The sequence below is a fragment of the Pseudonaja textilis genome, chromosome 2 (genome assembly GCF_049901715.1).
Source record: "Pseudonaja textilis isolate UNSWEBS1 chromosome 2, rPseTex1.2, whole genome shotgun sequence".
NCBI classification, from domain to species: domain Eukaryota; kingdom Metazoa; phylum Chordata; class Lepidosauria; order Squamata; family Elapidae; genus Pseudonaja; species Pseudonaja textilis.
In genome coordinates this window covers 247,350,317-247,369,960 of record NC_141991.1, presented here as the reverse complement: position 1 = coordinate 247,369,960, position 19,644 = coordinate 247,350,317, and the positions used below count along the sequence as shown (strand labels likewise).

Genomic DNA, 19,644 nt, shown 5'->3' with positions numbered 1-19,644 from the left:
AATACAAAGAAAGAGGGAGGGAGGGAAGAAAGGAAGGAAGGAAGGAAGGAAGGAAGGAAGGAAGGAAGGAAGGAAGGAAGGAAGGAAGATGAGGAGGGAAGGACGGAGGGAGGGAGGAAGACTAAATGAAATACAATTACTTCCAACTTTCTCTTCAACAAATATTAATAAATACCTCCTCTCCTTACCTCTTCCAGAAATCCCTTCAATCTCTTATTGAATTCTCATCTGTTTCAATCGTTATGCAAGTTTTGAACTAGAAGATAATGTTTTTAAGACTTTAGTTCCCCTAAAAAGTTGGAATTAGGGGAAAGGAATCTGCTTTTGGAAGCAGACAATTCTCCAAGACTTTGCTGAAATGGTTTCATGCTTTAAAAACTCTTTCGGATGCTGTATATCTCCATCTGTTTTGCTCTGTGAGTGTTTCATCCAGATCAGAAACATGTATTTGTGTGGCAAATGTGTAAGGAGGAGGATACGCCATACATACTGCGGAACTTTCCCCACGTATAATTTCAGTAAAAGCTGGTACTAAAAATAATTTCACACAGAGATTTGGAGACCTCTTTGTATTTAGGTCAAATGTTTCTGGGTTCACACATTAACCAAGTTCATAAATTAACCAAATGGATTGGCTTGTAATACATTGTAACACAAAGACACAAACATCCTGAGCTTAAAACGAATGCAATGCATTTGTTGGATCTTTCCCTGACCTGGCTAAGCTTGGAACTCTCTAGAAAGGACTCTGCTTCTACAGTAAAGGATTCTGGGACAGTGTTGTCTTGCTAAACCAACCTGTGCCAATGTGGTTGGGTGTAAGCAGTCCTCGGTTTAGGACTATAATTGAGCCCAACATTTCTGTCATTAAGCAAGACATTATGAGATGCAGCGAATCCTCGATTCGAGGTGGCACAGGAGACAACTCCAATATTTAATCAAGTGGAAGGACTACCCCTTATCAGAGGCATCTGGGATAAAGAGTAGGAACGTCCAAGCCGATCGCCTTGTAGTGAGGTTCCATGCAGAAAACCCGTCCAAACCTGGTGGGGGTTCTCAACTCTAAGTCCTATACCTGTGATAAACTTTTCTTTTTATGTTGTACAGGCCACCTTCAAGAAGTGAGGGGAGCCGAATGTCAACTCATAAAATATTTTTGCCAACAGAAAGGGAGGTGGGAATAGTACATAGCAGCTTGCAAAACAGAAACTGCATTCCATAAATGTTTTCATAGATAGTTTCCAGGCAACCGAACTTTCTACAGCGCAAAATTCTAATGGGAGAGTATGATTGATGACTCTTGGCTATGGATGTGTCCCATTGCAGAATATGAATTACGATACCCCCAGGGGGTGGGGGAAAGCCAGGGCCAAGGGGGACAATGAATGATGTGTCTCGGAGTCGGCTACACCAAGGCAACACCGGCATGTTTACTCCTAATAAATCTTCTTTAAGCTTTGAAAATCCAGCTACAGACTCATGATTTAAATGAGGGTAAATCATACCGGAGCCCTGAGTTTTGCCTCACTTTACAACCTTTCTTGCCACAGTTGTTAGGTGAATCATGGCAGCTATTAAGTTAGCAATACAGCCAATAAATGAATCTGGCTTCCCCGTTGATTTTGCTTCTCAGAAGGTCCCAAAAGGGGACCATCCCAGGACACTGCAGCTGTTGTGAAAAGGAGCCAGTTGCCAAGCGTTTGAATGTGACCAAGGGGATGTTGCAATGATCATAAAGTCACTTTTTTTTCCAGTGCCGTTGTAACTTCGAATGGTCACTAAACGAACAGTTGTAAATTGAGGACTACCTGTCATCAAACACTAGCATCCCAATGCCATGTAAGATCACTTCATACGGGGGAGCTGTGGTGCAATGGAGCCTTCAGAGAAATCGTTTCGGGGGAAATCAATCAGCCAGAATGTTGGTGCGAATGAGCTCCATAGGGTGAGTCATGTGACTGGTAGGGTGGGACAGAGGAAGGTGCAGGAGATGACCAGGCTGAGCCCGAGGGAGGAGGTCAAGCACGCCATCTCCCTCACGTCCCTTCCCGCCCACAACAGATCTAAGGTTGCCCCAAAGAAGAGGGAGTCAAGCTATTCTTCAAAGCACCAAAGGCAGGGCAACGGAAGCAACGGATGGAAACTATTCAAGGAGAGAAGCAACCTGGAACTAAGGAGAATTTGTCAGACAGTTAGAACAATTAATCAGTGGTACAACTTTCCTTCAGAAGTTTTTAGGAAGAGATTGGACAGCCATCTGTCTGAAATGGTATAGGGATGCCTGCTTGAACACACAGACGTCCATGGTCCCTTCCAATTCTATTCTATTCTGTTCCGTTCCGTTCCATATTTTCTGTTCTATTCCATTCCATATTTTCTATTCTATTCTATTCTATTCTATTCTATTCTATTCTATTCTATTCTATTCTATTCTATTCTATTCCATATTTTCTTTTCTATTCTATTCTATTCCATTCCATATTTTCTATTCTATTCTATTCTATTCTATTCTATTCTATTCTATTCTATATTTTCTTTTCTATTCTATTCTATTCCATTCCATTCCATATTTTCTATTCTATTCTATTCTATTCTATTCTATTCTATTCTATTCTATTCCATTCCATTCCATTCCATTCCATTCCATTTCATTCCATTCCATATTTTCTATTCTATTCTATTCTATTCTATTCTATTCTATTCTATTCCATTCCATTCCATTCCAAATTTTCTATTCTATTCTATTCCATATATTCCATATATTCTATTCTATTCTATTCTATTCTATTCTATTCTATTCTATTCTATTCTATTCTATTCTATTCTATTCTATTCTATTCCATTCTATTCTATTCCATTCCATTCCATTCCATTCTATTCCATATTTTCTATTCTAATTCTATTCTAGTCTATTCTTATTCCATTCCATTCCATTGTCCAGCTGATCTTGAATTCCACAGACTCTCATCTACCGCCAACTTAGCTTTGACTGTTACTAGTTCAGATTCTTGTAGAGAGCTTTAGCATGCAATAAACCTGCATTCATTTGAACGACCTTCACTCCTGATTTCATGAGCCTAACTTAAGGATGAGAATGGATCAATCACAGCAACATTCCGAGCTGCTGCTTGGTTGACTCTCCTCTTAAGAGATGCCCTGAGGACATTTTCCAGGATTGTTTTCCTTTGCAATCTGGTTCAGACTCATTGACAGGCTTTTCCCAGCACACTAGATTAGATTAGATTAGATTAGAACAGAATAGCTGGAAGGGACCTTGGAGGTCTTCTAGTCCATCCCCTTGCTCAAGCAGGAGAACCTATACTATTTCAGATAAGTAACTGTCTAGTCTCTTCTTAAAAGCCCATCCTAACCAGTTTAGGAGATTTTTTGCTGCTGTTAAGGAGTCCCAACACTCTTTAGACCAGGGATGTCAAACTCAATTTCATTGAGGGCCGCAAAAGGGTGTGTTGATATCGGAGGGGGTGGGCAGAGGGGGTCGTGACCAGGGGGGGCATGGCCAACTCAACATCACTCATGTTGGGGGCACCTGTGGGGGGCCAAGTATTCTGCCAGCAAAAACGGGCTCCCGAGCTCCGTTTCTGGCTGTGACAGCTTCCTGCACCCCTCTGCCAGTGAAAACGGAGCTTGGGAGGGCCCTATACAGCCATCCAGAGCTCCATTTTCGGCTGTGACAGCCTCCTGCAACCCATGCACCCCTCCCGAAATCATTTTCACTGGCAGAGGCACTGCCGGCTGGCCCTTCACTATTTCCAGGGTGGCTCCGTGGGCCTGATCTAAGCATCCCGCAGGCCTTATGCTTGACACCCCTGGCTTTAGACCTTCAACCTTCTGATGGGTTGGAAAGAAGAATGGGGGGGAGGGAGACTTAAAAATAAGCAACCCCGATTCCACAAAAATATCTACACACCTTGAAAGATGCAACTTTGCCTGTCGTGGCCTGCTTCCTGTGGCCCTTCAATTGCTTTCCAAAAGAGTTCAGAGAAAAATGAGAAAAATCCCTCCCCACTTCAACCAATAAGTGGCGGCTTCTGATTTGAAATGAAGGAAAAGTCTTCCTTGAATTGTGCCGGTCTCCTGAAAACCTCATGGATTTGTTCCGGTCCTTTTCATAGCAACCATACAGACTCTCGTGGTCGGCCGGCAGCCTGTGGAGACGGCAGTAGAATCAGACAGTGGGGAAGAACATGGGCCAGTCCTGGAGTCTGGGGAGGACTCGGACGAGGGTCCTGTGTCCAATACAGAGATGGAGCCAGGACCATCTGGGAGTTGTGTGCTGACTCTGGAGCCTCCAGAGTCTGACAGCAGCGAGGCAGAGGAACAAGGGGAGCCTGTTCCCAGTGCGCGTGTGCGCAGAGCTGCCAGAGGAGAAGAGCAGTTAAGACAAAAGGGGCGACCCGGGAGTAAGGCTTGGAGGTGATTGGCCCTCCCATAAGACATAAAGGGACATGCAAAGGACAGGAACCTTTGCAGGAAGCAACTTTGTTCGCTCTGTGCGGATTAAACCTTGAAGCTCTGTGTGGACTTTGTACTTTGTTTGGCTTTTTACAGTTAATTGGGCACTTTAGATGTTGGCAGCAATTCAAAGAAGATAAAGGTGAGTGCTTAACACAAGAGACTGTTTGGGACTCATTACGGGCTGGGAATGAACATAATTCCCAGTGTTGAAATAAAAAGAGAGTTGTTTGGACTAAGTGTATGCTTAATTACAGTCTCAGGAAGAACACAGACTTTGTTTTCTCAACTTCCATCAACTTTCCAGTCTAGCCTACCGCCCTAGGAGTCCTGGAGATCTGCCATCCGGGTTTAGTTGTTGCATAATATTTTTGGTCCCAAGATCAGCCAGGCCCTCTCCTTTGGGTGAGGCACGGGAGTCCCTCACTCAATGCAAGCCCTTTGAGCAGCTCCAGAGAAGTTTCCATTACATTTGTGGGCACAGAAATTGGGCGGACAAGCATGAATGAAAGTGGAATTATCTCAGCCACAGTTTGCTTTTCTCACTCGGATGATCATGTGCCCAAGGGGACGTGTGCGAACATGCTTGCATGATAAACATCTCAAAATGGAAACAGAAAGAACTCCGGAAGCTACAGAGGGTTGGGACCACATCATTAGTATTCAGGTAGTCCTCGACTTACAACTGGTCATTTAGTGACTGTTCACAGTTATAGTTGAATCTCCCGAAAGGTACTTAGTTTCAAAGTTCTGATGGACATCAATCCTCCTGTGGTCACATGACTGCAGTTTCCTTTCCTTTCTTTTTTTAAAAATACCAGCATTTATTTCTATTTTTTTGGGGGGGAAAGGGCTCACAATGAATGATAGGTTTGCTTAACGACCATAGCATTCATCAAGGAACGTGGTGGTGCAGTGGTTAGAATGCAATATTTCAGGTTGACTCTGCTCACAGCCAGGAGTTCGATCCTGACTGGCTCGAGGTTGACTCAGCTTTCCATCCTTCCGAGGTCGGTAAAATGAGGACCAGATTGTTGGGAGGAAATATGCAATAAGCTTAGAGAGGGCTGTAAAGCACTACAAAATGATGCATAAGTCTATTGCTATGTCACTTAACAAATGTTGCAAAAAAAGATATAAAATGGGTGTAGTCTAGTTGTGTTATCACAACTTATGACCATAAATTGCCCATCCTCGTCTATGACTGAATAAAGATTTGATTGATACCACAATTTGCCAGCTTCAATTACAGTCGTAAGTCGAGGACTACCACATAAAAGCAAGAACACCACATTCCACTAGTGGTGGTATTCAAACTTTTCACTACCGGTTCTGTGGGCGTGGCTTGGTGGGCACAGCAGGGGAAGGTTACTGCAAAATCCCCATTCTCTCCCCACCTCACTAACCTGCTTTCCAGCTCCGTTCTCCCGTGCAGGGCAACCAAAGAAGACCCAGCCAATCAGCTGGGACTCGGGAGGCAGAGAATAGATGGGAGCGGGGCCAGTCAGAGGTGGGATTGGCCAGTTCCCTGAACTACTCAAAATTTCCGCTTCCGGTTCTGCAGAACTCGTCAGAACCTGCTGAATACCACCTCTGCATTCCACCTGTGAGAATTTCATCAAATTATTATTTTTCTCCCCATGGGAGATTCTCTTAAAGCAGAATCTCCAGAGCCAAATTAACAGGAGGGAAAAATGCAGCATACCTGTGCAGCCATAATCGTGGACCATTATTGGCACAACAAAGACACACCTGCAAGCAGATATATATATATATATATATACCTGCATATATATATATATTTGTTTTCTTACAGACGAACACAATACAGAAAGCCTGATGACGGCAGATGAGATTCTGCCGAAACGTTGCTACAACTTTAAAAGCACAACTACAATGACGTGCGAAAATACCCGAACAAAGCTGAATGCCATACATGTAAGTACCCGCGAAAGCTTAAGAAAACATACATACACATACATACATACATACATATTTCCTTTAAGACCGTGAATAGAGAGGAGAGGTGAGCCTTGTCCTCCTTCCTGGACCTTTCATTTCTTTTCTAGATTTTAAAGCGGTTGCATTTACAGGAACCCGGGGAGTAAAAAGATGTAGGTGGGGGAAGAAAACTAACTACAACCCCACACCCACTCTGAAATCTGGGAGGGGACATTTCTCCCCCCCCCCCCGCCCATAATTACACCCACGGAGTTTGTACATTAATGGTTTCAGTCTGTTTGACATGTTTGGGCTTTAGCCCAAGGTTAACTTAACCAGCCTACAAAGGGTTTAGCGTCCTGTGCTATTATCATGCCAAATTACGCGGTGACATTAAAAGATATATAACATGTGAGGCAGGAGCTTAATAGTTTCCTCAGAATATCTTCAAGGCAAGCACCAGGTTATCCGTGGTCTCAAAAGCTTCCCCTGAAAGACTATTCACAGTTCGGTGGATTCATTCTCCAACGCAGACCTTTGTGTCTCTTTGTGTTAATGGAAGATGAGACCATTTTCCTTCACGGATGAGGAGCTGATTTGCATATGCCGCTGGAAGTGACCTCAAGAGTCAATCCTTCTTCGCCTCAAGAACGGGAAGCCACAGATGAACCCAATCCAGGCTGACTAACCAAGACAACTTTCTTCAACCTTGGGCACCTTCGGTTCCCAGAATAGCCCAGCCAATATGTCCTTTTTCTTTCTTTCTTTTTTACAATTATGCATGTTGAAGGTCTTGCCCCCAGAAAGCACCCGAGGTTAAAGGACATGAAACGAATCTAAAGCTTAGTGGCCCTTGGAGAAACAAATCTGGGTTTTCGCTGGTAAAGAGAAAATGTTCTCCCACCCCCGTTGCGTCCATTATGGGTCAAAGGAGAGGCATGATGGCCCTTGGCGATAGATGGAACTTGCTCTCTCTCTCATCCTATCTCCTCATTGTTTGTTGACTGCCAAATGAAGTCCATCAAAAGCTCTCCGGAATAAGGTTATATTATGAACTCAGCAAACGGCATTCTGAGGGGAAATAAGAGCCAGTTTGGTCTAGAGGTTAAGATTCCAGATTAGAAAGCAGCAGACTGGGAGTTCTAGTCCCACTTCAGGCATGAAAACCAGGTGGGTGACTTTGGGCTAATGGCCAGGAGACTGGGAGTTCTAGTCCCATCTTAAGCATGAAAACCAGGTGGGTGACTTTGGGCTAATAGCCAGGAGACTGGGAGTTCTAGTCCCATCTTAAGCATGAAAACCAGGTGGGTGACTTTGGGCTAATGGCCAGGAGACTGGGAGTTCTAGTCCCATCTTAAGCATGAAAACCAGGTGGGTGACTTTGGGCTAATGGCCAGGAGACTGGGAGTTCTAATCCCATCTTAAGCATGAAAACCAGGTGGGTGATTTTGGGCTAATGGCCAGGAGACTGGGAGTTCTAGTCCCATCTTAAGCATGAAAACCAGGTGGGTGACTTTGGGCTAATGGCCAGGAGACTGGGAGTTCTAGTCCCATCTTAAGCATGAAAACCAGGTGGGTGACTTTGGGCTAATGGCCAGGAGACTGGGAGTTCTAGTCCCACTTCAGGCATGAAAACCAGGTGGGTGACTTTGGGCTAATGGCCAGGAGACTGGGAGTTCTAGTCCCATCTTAAGCATGAAAACCAGGTGGGTGATTTTGGGCTAATGGCCAGGAGACTGGGAGTTCTAGTCCCATCTTAAGCATGAAAACCAGGTGGGTGACTTTGGGCTAATGGCCAGGAGACTGGGAGTTCTAGTCCCACTTCAGGCATGAAAACCAGGTGGGTGACTTTGGGCTAATGGCCAGGAGACTGGGAGTTCTAGTCCCATCTTAAGCATGAAAACCAGGTGGATGACTTTGGGCTAATAGCCAGGAGACTGGGAGTTCTAGTCCCATCTTAAGCATGAAAACCAGGTGGGTGACTTTGGGCTAATGGCCAGGAGACTGGGAGTTCTAGTCCCATCTTAAGCATGAAAACCAGGTGGGTGACTTTGGGCTAATGGCCAGGAGACTGGGAGTTCTAATCCCATCTTAAGCATGAAAACCAGGTGGGTGACTTTGGGCTAATGGCCAGGAGACTGGGAGTTCTAGTCCCATCTTAAGCATGAAAACCAGGTGGGTGACTTTGGGCTAATGGCCAGGAGACTGGGAGTTCTAGTCCCACTTCAGGCATGAAAACCAGGTGGGTGACTTTGGGCTAATAGCCAGGAGACTGGGAGTTCTAGTCCCACTTCAGGCATGAAAACCAGGTGGGTGACTTTGGGCTAATAGCCAGGAGACTGGGAGTTCTAGTCCCATCTTAAGCATGAAAACCAGGTGGGTGACTTTGGGCTAATAGCCAGGAGACTGGGAGTTCTAGTCACACTTCAGGCATGAAAACCAGGTGGGTGACTTTGGGCTAATAGCCAGGAGACTGGGAGTTCTAGTCCCACTTCAGGCATGAAAACCAGGTGGGTGACTTTGGGCTAATGGCCAGAGACTGGGAGTTCTAGTCCCATCTTAAGCATGAAAACCAGGTGGGTGACTTTGGGCTAATAGCCAGGAGACTGGGAGTTCTAGTCCCATCTTAAGCATGAAAACCAGGTGGGTGACTTTGGGCTAATGGCCAGGAGACTGGGAGTTCTAGTCCCATCTTAAGCATGAAAACCAGGTGGGTGACTTTTGTTGGATATGTTTGCTGCCTTGCACTCTTTATAAAAATAATAAAGGCAGGATATGGGTCACAGGATAGGCACTAGAGGAGGGTCAAATAACGACAGTGAGATAAATCCTCATGTTTGTTTATTTTACTATCATCTGTCCAGAGAGAAGAATCTGCATGAAATCAATTGAGTTTATAAATATTACAATATTACAATTAATAAGTAAATAAGTGGGAGGGGGGTTCCTTCGTGGCTAAGGGTTGATTTCAAGTTTGATTTTAACATTTTTGTTTTCACTAAGATGTAACTGTAAGCCGCTAAGAGTTGCCCTATACCTATGGAAAGTTGGATGGCCAATAAATTTTATAAAAAAATTAAATTAAATTAAAAGCTGCCATGTGTTTTTCTGACTTCACAATATACTTTGTTCTAGAGGTTGTTTAAATATTTAACCTCAAAGGTGTTAACAGGTGGTACCTTCCAGAGGAAATCACTAGCACTGAATAACTAAGTTAAAAAAAAACCATTCATACTCAGGGAGTTGCTCCGTAATGCAGTGATTTTCTCTCACAAAATTCCCAAAATATTTACACTTCTCTAAAACTCTCTCTCTTCCCCCCCGCTTCTTCCTTCCTTCTCTCCCTGCCTCCCCCCCCCCGTCTCTCTCACACACACAATTGAGCGGTCTTGCTTTAAATAATAATCATCATAAAAACTAGGTCCCATTCAACAATGCTCTCCTGCAATTTCAATTAATTTCCACCCCCCTCTCTAATGTCTCCTGCTAACCGCTTCGTGCTCAGCATGGCTTCAGCATTACTTGCTGTAGAATAGCCCAATTAATCACTTCAGTCCTCTCCAAACCGGGCAAGGGACATTAACTACCGCCTTCCTTTTAGTCATGTCCTTTTTTACTGCTATCTCACAATTAAAAAGCAAAGAAAGACAGTCAATGTTAGATAAACAGTAATTAATGCGAAAGACTAATTTAAGTGAATATTCTCATAGACCAGATTAGTTCATGGCCAGGAAGAAACTATAGAAGGCTATGATCCCGTGATGGTATTTACATTCTTTTTTACTACAGTTCTGTGGGCGTGGCTTGATGGGCGTGGTATGGCTTGGTGGGTGTGGCGTGGCTTTGGTGGGCATGACAGGGGAAGGATACTGTAAAATCCCCATTTCAACCCAACTCCTGGGGAAGGATACTGTAAAATCTCTATTCCCTCCCCACCCCACTAACCTGCTTTCCAGCTCTGTTCTCCTGTGCAGGGCAACCAAGGAAGACCCAGCCAATCAGCTGGGACTCAGGAGGCAGAGAATAGATGGGGGCGGGGCCAGTCAGAGGTTGGATTGTCCGGTTCTCCGAACTACTCCAAATTTCCGCTACCGGTTCTCCAGAACCTGTCAGAACTGGATGAATACCACCTTTGCTATGATCCTGGGAGTAACTTTCTAACTAAAGATGCAGTGTCTCTTTAAAACCATAATAGTATTACAGTCTTTAGTTTGCATCAATATTCTGGGTTTGCAATTGAATTCTGAAGTCTAGAAAAGTTGGAGAAATAACCACCAAAAAAAAAAAAAAAACCCTTCATGGCACCACAACATCATCAGGCTCTTCCATAAAAATAGAATTAAGAATTGGAATTCCAGGCAAAACCGTGTAACTACAAGAAATGTAACTAGATAATTCTGGATTAATTAATCCCAGAAGGAAATGTAGTTTGAATTTGTGATTAAGACCGCTAGACTTGGAGCTGTGATTAATTATTCCTGCACACCATTTTACTGCAAAAAAAAAGGTTCTTCAAAGGCTCTGTGGTAATCGAGATGGGCCCGTAACAAAAATGAAGAGATTGCATGCTTTTATTTTTATCAGCAGTACTAAAACCATGCTTGCAACAAAAGAATACACTTTACTGCAAAAAAATGCAGTGTTGCAAAATCACGGAATCCCCCATAAACTATTCAAATCAAGCAATTCTGCATAACCTTTTCATGGGACTAGATAAACATGAAGTTCTAAATTCTGAGAGCCAGTTTGGTCTCGTGGTTAAGACACCAGTCTAGAAAAAAAGGAACCATGAATTCTAGTCCCACCTTAGCCCAGCTGGGTCATCTTGGGCCCGTCACCAAGAGAATGTGAGTTCTAGTTCCGCCTTAAGGCATAAAAACCAGTTTGGTGACTTTGGGCCAATCACCAGGAGACTTTAGGCATGAAAGCTAGCTGGGTGACCTTGGACCAGCCACTGTCTCTCAGCCAAATTCACCTCACGGGATTTTGGTTGTGGGGGAAGCAGAAGGAGAAAGGTATTTTTGATATGGAGGGTCCTTGATGCTCTCCAAGTTTAGTTTTCTTGCAAATGTTTCACTGCCAACACTGATGATGTTACCTAGTTTGGGTAACTGAAACGTCTGCAAGAAAACCGCCAAGTTCAGAGAGCACCAGGAACACCTCGTTTCAACCGTGAGCTACAAATATTCTCCTTTATTGGTAAGTAGGATATGTGTGCCACCTGCAGTTATTTGTAAAACTAATACAGATGGGAAAAGGAAGGAAGGAAGGAAGGAAGGAAGGAAGGAAGGAAGGAAGGAAGGAAGGAAGGAAGGAAGGAAGGTGGGAGGCAGGGAAAAAGAAAGAGGGAAGGGAGGGAGGAAGTAGAAAGAAAGTAGAAAAGAGGGATGGAGGGAGGAAGAGGAAAGAGAGGAAGGAAGGGAGAAAGGTGGGTGGGAGGGAGGGAAGGAGGAAGAGGGAAGGAAGGAAGGAAAAAAGGAAGGGAGGGAGGGGGAAGTAGAAAGAAAGAAGGGAGTGAAGGGGGAAGGGAGAAAGGAAGAGAGAAAGGAGGAAGGAAGGAAGGAAGGAAGGAAGGAAGGAAGGAAGGAAGAAGGAAGGAAGGAAGGAAGGAAGGAAGGAAGGAAGGAAGGTGGGAGGCAGGGAAAAAGAAAGAGGGAAGGAGGAGGAAGTAGAAAAGAAAGTAGAAAAGGGGTGGAGGGAGGAAGAGGAAAGAGAGGAAGGAAGGGAGAAAGGTGGGAGGAGGGAAGGAGGAAGAGGGAAGGAAGGAAAAAAGGAAGGGAGGGAGGGGGAAGAGAAAGAAAGGAGGGAGGGAAGGGGAAGGGAGAAAGGAAGAGAGAAAGAAGGAAGGAAGGAAGGAAGGAAGGAAGGAAGGAAGGAAGGAAGGAAGGAAGGAAGGAAGGAAGGAAGGAAGGAAGGTGGGAGGCAGGGAAAAAGAAAGAGGGAGGGAGGGAGGAAGTAGAAAGAAAGTAGAAAAGAAAGAGGGATGGGGGAAGAGGAAAGAGAGGAAGGAAGGGAGAAAGGCGGGTGGGAGGGAGGGAAGGAGGAAGAGGGAAGGAAGGAAAAAGGAAGGGAGGGAGGGGGGAAGTAGAAAGAGAAAGGAGGGAGGGAAGGGGCAAGGGAGAAAGGAAGAGAGAAAGAAGGAAGGAAGGAAGGAAGGAAGGAAGGAAGGAAGAAGGAAGGAAGGAAGGAAGGAAGGTGGGAGGCAGGGAAAAAGAAAGAGGGGAGGGAGGGAGGAAGTAGAAAGAAAGTAGAAAAGAAAGAGGGATGGGGAAGAGGAAAGAGAGGAAGGAAGGAGAAAGGCGGTGGGAGGGAGGGAAGGAGGAAGAGGGAAGGAAGGAAGGAAAAAAGGAAGGGAGGGAGGGGGGAGGTAGAAAGAAAGGAGGGAGGGAAGGGAGAAAGGAAGAGAGAAAGGAGGGAGGGAGGGAGGAAGGAAGGAAGGAAGGAGCGAGCAATTTTCAAATGGGCGCATTTTGAAGTATGCCTGTCCAACAGATTGTGTAACATTTAAGTGCTGAGATAGGGGCTTTAGCCAAAACAGAAGATGAGGTATGCCTGGTTGACAGAAAGCTGATCTGGGTCAACAATGCACAATTTATGCCAAGTGTGAACTCCTGATGAATCCTACTTGTTAAATAATGTGTGGCAGGGGAGCAAAGCCTGAGCTCTCAACTGTAGATCTTACAACCTTAAAAAAAAGACAAATCTTCTTGGAAAGTTTTGCATTTCCAGGAATAAACTCAACTTTCAGCTCAAGGTAAGATCACCAGGCTTTAAAGAGTGAGATGATTTGGTGGTAAATTCATAGCCAAAATATGGATCCAGCTCTTTGTGAGGAAAGGAAATGCTGCCTTTTATCATAAGGTGAAAAGGTGGGATACTCTGTCATGCCCTTGGTAGAATCGGACTCTGACGGAGAGGAGCTGGAGGTGGTGGAGGAGGCTGGGGAAGGGCAGAGGCCGGCTGGGCAGTCAGAGGAGGAACCAGGCCCATCCTCTCTGCATCCTGGGACATGCAGGGAGGAACGGAGAAGGCAACAACTTGGCTTACGAGAGAGGAAGCGGCCATGATCCCCCTCACTGGTGGCAGCTGGGGAGAATAGTATATAAGAGAGACGGTTAAAACACAGCGTGTTTTATTTGGGGCTGAAGTTATTTTGGTTGGCGTCCTTCCAACAGACTATGCCTTATTATCTCCTTGAATTTGGTAATTACTTATCCTGGTCCGTTGTGGAAATTTCTTCATTGTAGTTGGTTTTGGTTTTTTATTTCACCTCTATCTGTTCATTAAGTTTGGACTGTATTGCTTTCTTTTAAAGACTATTTTTGAGTAAGTTTTATCTCCAACTGAGAATTATTGAACAGCGAGGCCAAGTTGGAGGCATTAAAGGACATTTATTTACATTTTGGATTTTGTTACGTTTGTGTTACGCTCCGGGTCATCACATACTCCAAGAAGCCAGAATGGAAATACACTAGAGGTAGTACTCAACTTATAACCAACAACTGAGCCCAAAATTTCTGCTGTTAAGCAAGATGCTTGTTACGTGAATTTTGTCTCATTTTATGATCTTTCTTGCCACAGTGGTTAAGTGAATCACCACAGTTAAGTTAATAAGATAGGGCTTCCCATTGAGGAGATCACAAAAGGGATCATGTGATCCCGGGATGCTGCAACCGTCATAAATATGAACTAGTTGCCAATCATCTGAATTTTGATCATACGACTATAGGGATGTTGCAATGGTCGTATGTGTGAGAAACAGTCATAAGTCACTTCTTTCGGTGCTGTTGTAACTTGAACCGTTCAAGTTAGTAGTAAATTGAAGGCTACCTGTACGCTCAAGGAGATTAATAACATGAGCAACTCCTGAGTGGGGTTCAACCCTGTTTATAAATTGCTGCAAGGCCAACAAAACTTACACCTTGGCGCAGGGAGGGAAGCCGTATGGATTTAAATAAGATTTTCGTATCGTTAGATTTAGAGAAGATTTTCCGAGAGCAAGAAACAGAACAGAAGCCACAATCAGAATGCTAGTCTACTGCGTCTATCAAGGGAGCAATTTAAGCCTTCTGCAGCACTTAGTTCTAGATTATCTTACTGACTCCTTACAATATAGTAGGGTAGACTGACATTATCATTCCTATATTGCACCCACAACGGTGGTGGGATTCAAAAAAATTTACTACCGGTTCTGTGGTAGGCGTGGCTTGGTGGGCATGGCAGGGAAAGGATACTGTAAAATCCCCATTCCCTCCCCACCACACTAACCTGCTTTCCAGCTCCATTCTCCTGTGCAGGGCAACAAAAGAAGACCCAGCCAATCAGCTGGGACTCCGGAGGCAGAGAACAGATGGGGGCGGGGCCAGTCAGAGGTGGGATTTGCCAGTTCTCCAAACTCCTCAAAATTCCACTACCGGACCCCTTACCCTGAGTTTTAGTTGGTGGTCACATTATGTCACAACAGGCTATTCCGGAGTCCAGGTGCTTTCACTGGGCCCTTTAAATTACGACCATACAACTCACAACCATTCATTTAGTGGCCTTTCAAATTTACACAACACTAGACCAAACTACACCAATTATCCATTTCTTCTGGTTTCCAGCCTAATAGAAGAAAAAAGTGCACATATGGCTATTCAGCTATTGAACGACCAGTTTTCATGCTTAAATATTTTAACATTTTGATTTTGTTAACATACATAAAACTTCAAAATATTTACAAACATTTTAAGGGACAGTGATATATTGTCAGCAAATCTAAATATGGAAAATATGTTTTGAAAATACAGGGTAATCTACATTTTGCACAATACGGTTTTGCCAGAAAATATTTATATTTTGGCTGTACACATTCAAAAAGAGCACAATTCCATCGAAAACTAAACACATATTACTGTTTATGTTGTTATACAATGTTTCTGCTTTTTAAAATATATTTAAATTGAATACTTTTTGCCCAGATGAAAAACTTTTGAGAATAACATAATTCCCTTACTCATATAATTTTAAAAAAGGAATAATCACAGCCCTTAAAAATAACCAACTCTATAAAGTTCTGCCTTTCCAATATGGGAACTGCTCTGTCATGAAAAAGGATTATCTAGAATTGCTTCTAAAGTTTTGCAAAAGATAACAATCAAGAAAACAAACAAACCCTCAGATACTCCTTATGTGAAAGAAAAAAAGAATTTTAAGGAAAACTATAGGGACATCTGAATACAAGTCAGCAAACATCCAAATTAGTCCTATTCTCTACAGGCGGCAACACAATTCTTGCAATTTGCTTCAAGAGAAATTTAGACTCTCTTTCATAGCCGAAATGTCAAAATGAAATTTTGAGCAGTTTTAAGAAAACCTGCAGTATTGAATTTCATATGGCCTGAAATAAAAATCTCATGGACATCATTCTGTGGTCCTTGAACCCCAAAAAATAAAAAAATGGGTGGCACAAAAAATAAATATGACAAATAAGGAAAAAATTAACATGCCAGCCAATAGACCATCATAAAACAGAGGTCCCTTGCGATTCCCAAGTGTCTGCCAACAAAATAAGAACAACAATAATTTTAGCGTTCTAATTTTGACTCGACTGAGAAAGCAAACCACAACCTAGTGGTAAACATCAGATTTAACTAACCTGTGTTCCATTAAAATACAGTTCTTAAATCAACCATGATCATGGACATGTTCTTTACAAAAGCAGGAAAATTGAACACATAAGAGTTATCTCTTGAACGGCCATTCATTCTTGAAACTGTACCGAAGAGAGTGAAAATAGTTCACCTTAACCTCATAATGAGATTTCAGCAACTGGCAGGGACGGGGACATTTAATTCAGCCTCCACAAATATAGGTTCTTCCAGGTGCATTTAAAATACAGTTGTAAAGACTCCAGGGATCATGGTTAAGATACAGTCATCATACCCCATTAGACAGCGATACCCCTCTTGCCAAAAATGCTCCATTGAATGGCTACAGCTTTTCAAAACAACAGACCGAAGGGGCCAAATTCATCCACCTGGACACAACAGCCACTGAATTCAATGGGGCTTCTGCATGAATAGGCAGAGGAATCATTTACAACAAGGAAAAAAAAAATCCAGTCTGTCTATCTCTGTTTCTTTAGGATCCCAGGCATAGAGAAAGCCACAAAAAAAAGCAAGTTTTCCTAGTTCCAAATAGCATCTGCAAATTATGACATACATCTTAAGCACCAGGGGATCTTTTAGCTTTTAGCAACAGTGAAACTGAAGCGTCTGTGGAGATTCTCGGTCATCCAGCTTTTTTTTTTTTTTCTCAAGTGGCAACTGGACTGACTTTGTTTTTCCTCGCAGATGTTTCGCTTCTCATTCAAGAAGCTTCTTCAGTTCTGACGGAAGGCTGAATTGAAAACAGGATCTTGGATGAGAAGCGAAAGTTCTCCAAAGAAAAACAAAGCACTTTCAGGGGTGAAACTGAAGCTAAAGTATTACACTTTCAGAAAAAAAAAACTTTTCCCCTTCTTTCCTTGCTATGACGGTTGATTCATGCATTGGCAAACAAGGCGAAGTCTTCGGCAGATTTATCCATTCCCCAATCTCAGGAAATAAAATCAGGAACCTCCACCTTCTTAAGCATAGCTGGCACAGACAAACAATCAAATCTGCCCCAAATCATCATCAGTTGATGGCAACACATGACATTTCAATGCCACGCTTCCCCCCGCCCCCCCAGCAAATCAAAATAAAATCTCCAGTACAGCTGAATAAAATCTGTGCAACAAGTGAGACGGGGAGAGAAAAATTTTCATTCCAAATTCCAACATTTCAGGAAGATTCTGGAGACTTTGCTTTAAAAAAATAAAACACGGAGAGAAAAGCTTCTCCTTCAAACAGCGATTAATAAAAGACACAGAAGGTAATAAGCTGTAAGAGGAAAGGGTGGTGGGGGGGAAGAACCCCACTAAAACAAACTGCAGCTCTCCAAGCAGGGTGGGAACATTACTTTTCCTTAATTAACCACATTAACTCTGCCTTGAGAAGGCAGGATTCTTCCGCCTGATTAAATAAAACCGGGAAGCTCTGAAAATAATAAACCGCTTTCAGAAAAAGAAAAGAAAAAAAGAAAAAAAAAAACAGCAGACCCAGGAAGAACGAGGCTTAATCAACCTACCTGGCTAATTCTTTTTTTTCTCTCTCTCTCCCCTTTTTCCTCTGGTGCTGGCAACCATAAAACGTGCTGCTCGGTTTTAATAACACCTCTGCCAAAAAGACATTCTCGCCGGAGTGGTTGGAACAGAATGTTGTAGCTTCTCCTTCTCATTTGCTAGAGGAAAGTTAAACCCTTCTAGGAGCGGTTCGCAAGTTTCCCTCCCACTGCTTCCTTTAAACCCAAAGAATTTGGCACCCGGCCCTGATGTCCACCTGTACCGACAACCGCTTGACGTTATGCCGGCACTCGGCAGTGCTTGGATGCTCGGATCTTCCCACCAGCTTGCTGGGTGTTTTGTTTTCTGCTTCTTAAAGAATCCCCTATTTTGGCTCACTGTGCTAACAGAGAGAGAGAGAGAGAGAGAGAGAGAGATAAAGTCAATCTAAAATCTTAAACCAACAGCTATTATTCCATGCCAATGGTGGTTTTTCTCCTTGCTTTCTTATCGGCTGCAAACAAACCACTGAGAAATCTGGAGTGTGTCTTATAAATTGATGAGTGGACTGCTGCGATTGTACTGACATTATATAATAAACCAGGAGAGGCAGAAACTAATTGGCCAGGGCTGGTTGTGGCAAGGAGGGATTTGAATACTCTAAGGCAGGGGGTCTCCAACCAGGATGATGAGGGGACTGGAGGCTAAAACATACGATAAACAGTTGCAGGAACTGGGCATGGCTGGTCCAGGGTAGAGAAGGACAAGGGGAGACATGATAGCAGTGTTCAGGGGTGGGATTCAAATTTTTAAATGACCGGTTCTGTGGGTGTGGCTAAGTTGTTGGGAGTGGCTTGGTGGTCCTGTTATTGGTTGGGCATGGCCAACTCAATATCACTCACATCGAGGCACGCATCTCCTCGCCTGGCCTCTCGTGACTATGGGGATGCTGCAACAGTCGTAAGTATGAAAAATGGTCATAAGTCACTTTTTTCAGCGCCATTGTAACTTTGAATGGTCACTCCACACAAGTAAAGTACCAGCAAAGGAGGGGGAAAAAACTCCAGAGAAGTTCCTGAGACAGGAAGTCTAGTCCTGCCAAGAATATAATAAGGGTTAACAGAGAGGCAGTTTCTGTAAGCAACACCAGAATGTTTCCTTCCTGCCTTCCTTACAGGATTAGGCCAGTAATTTCTTCTAACAAGCAGTTCTCTGAACTGCTTAGAATGTTAACAACCAGTTCTAGCGAATAGGTGCAAACTGGTAGAATCCCACCCCTGGCAGTGTTCCAATATTTGATGGGCTGCCACAGAGGGGCGGGGGGGTCAAGCTATTCTCCAAAGCACCCGAAGGCCAGACAAGGAATAATGGAAGGAAACTGAACAAGGAGAGATTCAACCTGGAAATAAGGAGAAACTTTCTGACAGTGAGAACAATCAACCAATGCATTGAATAGCTTGCCCTCGGAAGTTATGGGAGAAATGGTGTACGGTCTCCTGCTTGGGTGTGGGGGTTGGACTAGATGACCTATAAGGTCTCTTCGAACTCTGATTGTTAACCTTGGCAATTTTAAGACTTGTGGGCTTCAACTCCCAGAATTCCACAGAGCTGACTGGGGAATTCTGGGAGTTGAAGTCCACGTGTCTTAAAGTTGCCAAGGTTGGAGATCCCTGCCCTGAGGAACTTGGCTCTTACTTTCTGGGAAGGAGAGAAAATCAGGTCTGGTTTTCATCAACCAGCTCAACAATTATTTGAATAAATGTAATGGCTGAGCGAAAAGAGGTGAATGTTGGTTTGGGAAAGACAAAAGGAACCCGAGGTTTAGTCTTCTGGACTTTCGGACTTGTATCGGAGCCCATCTTCAGGGAGCTTCTCTCTCGCCAGAACGTGGCAATGAGAAGTCCCTTCAGCACAAGTCCGAAAGTTCAGAGGACTAAACCTCTGGGGTCCGAGTGACCGATCCAAATTGGACCCTGCAATCCTTCTTCTCCTAGCCACTTTTCCAAAAAACTTCTCCGAATAAAACAGTGGAGATTTAGAATTAGGGAACAGGTGACAAATATGGAAAGAATTTAGAAACCCAAGTGCTAGTGGAAGAAACGAAC

General features: G+C 43.7%; 1 protein-coding gene across 2 annotated transcripts in view; it reads right to left on the bottom strand.

The window, feature by feature from the left end:
• Window positions 1–17,922, bottom strand: part of ZBTB7C (zinc finger and BTB domain containing 7C) — a 110,542-nt gene extending 92,620 nt beyond the window's left edge. Inside the window, exon 1 of one of the 2 annotated variants that reach the window (XM_026714838.2) lies at window positions 17,566–17,922. The gene's annotated coding sequence lies outside the window, so the exon portion shown is untranslated. The remainder of the gene's footprint in view (window positions 1–17,565) is intronic. The other variant, XM_087927527.1, reaches the window with a different exon arrangement.
• Between the last annotated feature and the right edge of the window lie 1,722 nt (window positions 17,923–19,644).